The 3,269-nt window shown below is 35.2% G+C and overlaps 1 pseudogene; it reads left to right on the top strand.

The window, feature by feature from the left end:
* Positions 1 to 536: 536 nt before the first annotated feature.
* LOC134360974 (olfactory receptor 4A5-like) lies at positions 537 to 1,445 on the top strand (annotated as a pseudogene).
* The last annotated feature ends 1,824 nt before the right edge of the window (positions 1,446 to 3,269 follow it).

The raw sequence follows: 3,269 nt of genomic DNA on the forward strand, positions 1-3,269 counted from the left end.
ATTGAATGAGAAATTTAGAAGAGCTGTTATTTCTGGGTCTACAGAGATCATAACAGTTACTCAGCACAAATACTAAAAACTGAAATGACTGACTTTTTGCCAATTTCTTTATTAAGAGTTTATCACTAAGCCCAGAGAGCAAGTTTTTGTGAAAGCAGAAACTCTTTGCCTGTTTGTCATTGCTCACTACTTTGCCAGGAAGTCACATAGTATAAATCGGGAGTTATTCAATGTGTGGCCATTGACTATTCTTCCCTTTGGAATATTCTCTAAGACTTACAGATAGAACCTTTTACCCATAGGCCCAACAAAAATTTTCTGAAGAGAAATAGATTTGTCAAGGAAGGTATATTGGGCTCCTTGGAAGAGGAGTTTGATAGATGTTTACTAAATGTTTATTGTGTGTGAAGCACTGTGGAAGATGTAACAATGTACTTCATGTTATAATGGACGTATTCATAGTTCTGTTTTCAATTTCATTATAGGTATTGTTCTCTGGAGCTCTCATCTCTAATACAAACGTTATAGAACAATAAATGGGACGGAGTAACAATGTCACAGCATTTGTCCTCCTGAGCCTCTCTCAGGATCCGGAGCTGCAAAAAGCATTATTTGTCCTGTTCTTTCTCATCTACGTTGTGACGATGCTGGGAAACCTGCTCATTGTGGTGACTGTTATTGCCAGTCCCTCCCTGGGCTCCCCAATGTACTTCTTCCTTGCCTGTCTGTCACTCATGGATGCTGTTTATTCCACTGCCATTTCACCCAAATTGATTATAGATTTACTCTGTGATAAAAAGACTATTTCCTTCCCAGCTCGCATGGGCTAGCTTTTTACAGAACATCTATTTGGGAGTTCTGAGGTCTTCCTTCTGCAGGTGATGGCCTATGATCGCTATGTGGCCATCTGTAAGCCACTGCACTACTTCACCATCATGAGTCGACAGGTGTGCATCCTGTTGGTGGTGGCCTGGGTTGGAGGTTTTGTGCACTCTGTGGCTCAACTTGCCTCTGTGTACAATCTTTCCTTCTGTGGCCCCAATGTCATTGACCACTTTGCCTGTGACATATCCCCATTATTGGAACTTGCGTGCACTGACACTTCTGTTATTGGCCTCACTGTGGTGGCCAATGGTGGAGCAATCTGTGTGGTCATCTTTATCCTTCTGCTAATCTCCTATGGGGTCATCCTAAACTCCCTTCAAACTTACAGTCAGGAAGGGAGGTGCAAAGCCCTGTCCACCTGCAGCTCTCACCTCATAGTGGTTGCCCTCTTTTTTGTTCCTTGTATTTTCATGTATGTCAGACCCGTTTCCAACTTTCCCATTGATAAATCCATGACTGTGTTTTATACGGTTATCACTGCCATGTTGAATCCTTTAATATACACCCTGAGAAATTCAGAGATGAGAAATGCTATGGAAAAACTCTGCTGGAAACAGTGAATTCTAAGAAGAATACGAATGTTTCCCACATTGAGCAGGTTCGTTACTTGTTCTAAAACAACAAAAAGGTGGTAAATTCTAAGAATGAGTGATTTAGTCAATTCAATGGATTCTCTAGGGATGCTTCTTTTTATTTATACAAAGCCATCAAAACATAAAAAATGGGGAATAAATTATCACTTAGTTTATAATAAGTCTAGTAGAGAAATTCTGGAGAATGAATAAAAGGCGGGTGTATTTTTTCTATTACAAGTAAAAGTAAAACTAACCTCACCTTGTAACTTTAGTTTTCTTGGTTTATATTTCAATGGAACTTAGAAGAAAGTGGTTTATTCTTTTCAAAAGAGGAAAAACAAGCTACTTTTGAAAATTTATTGTCACTCCAATTCATGGGAAAGCAATTTGAGAAATACTTGGAATCATTTCTGGGTCTGAAAGTGTGGCTTTTAAAATTGTAATGGTTTTTATTGTAGCAGCAGGGCAGCATTCTATAGCTGCATTATGCATTTTGTGTTAACATTGCTTCCAGTCCTCAGGCTACTATCTATGCATATTCATTTCAGGATATTTTGATGGCACATGATAAGATGTTTAGTTAAATCTACCATCAGTGAACATTTTGTTAGATGGGGTGTAGTTGGTAATAAAAATGGATTTTAGTTCTTGATTACAGGAAAGATAGTTTACTTTGGTTTTTAAAACCATACTATACTAATTCAAGAAATAAGCATATTTTCATGATTTTCCTCACTAGTTATCATGTGCATTTTCACTATTCTTCCAATAATAGGTAAAGCTTCTTATTTTGTCTTCATGATGCTGAAAATATGAGCAAAGAAATGTGGAATTTTGCAAGAGTATTGTGTTCTCTAAAATTTGCATTCAACTTAAATACATATAGACTTAAAAGTGATTTGTTGTGGTATAAATAAAGTTTTGTTTTTCAATTTTATGTAGAAATAAAAGTTTTTGTCAGTTTTCAGCTATCCTAAAACATCATAAACCAGGAAGTTAGACAGAATTGCTTTCATTGTAATAGGGAACATCATCTATGTTTTAAGAGTTTACTTTTCTAACTGAAAAAATGTTTTAGATCTTTTGTTATTTAAAAAGTTTACATAATTTTTCATGCATTTCCAGTAATATGTGCATTTATTCATAAATTTTATAACTTTTTAGCTAGAATATTATCAATGTCATTGAAAATATCTGTGTTACCTCGCTGATGCCATACCTCTGTCTCTCCCCAGAGGTAATTCCAAGGCTAAACTTTTTTAATTGAAAAATAATTGATTAAACATTTTTTTGGTACAGAGTTGAGTATCAATACCTGTGTATGAAGTGTGATGATCAAATCAGGATAATTAGCATATTTGCCATTACAAAACATAATTATTCTTTGTGTTCATTATCCAGTTTCTCGCTAGCCCCACTCTCCTTCCGTCTTTCCCACCGCTAAATGCAAAACTTTTTGTTAATAATAATTAAAAATTGGTTAACTACATCTGTGCGCATCCTTAAAGTATATTGTTTAAATTTTCTTATTCCTTACTTTTCTTAGTGTTATATAGTACATGGTTTTCTTAATTTTTCTTTTATCCAATGTTAACTTTCTAAGATTTAATCATCTTGTTGTATGCCACTTTCATCTCATCATTTCCCACACTGCATTTTATTTCATATGCAAATATAACACAGGTCATCTATGCATTCAGTCAGTGGCCATTTGAGTTGTTTTCAGTGTTGTATATTACACATAGTGCTGCTATGAACATCCTGAAAGAAATTCTTTTGTGTTAAGTAGAATGTTTATATGTTCACTTT

This window comes from Cynocephalus volans, chromosome 12 (assembly GCF_027409185.1).
Source record: "Cynocephalus volans isolate mCynVol1 chromosome 12, mCynVol1.pri, whole genome shotgun sequence".
In the NCBI taxonomy this organism is placed as follows: domain Eukaryota; kingdom Metazoa; phylum Chordata; class Mammalia; order Dermoptera; family Cynocephalidae; genus Cynocephalus; species Cynocephalus volans.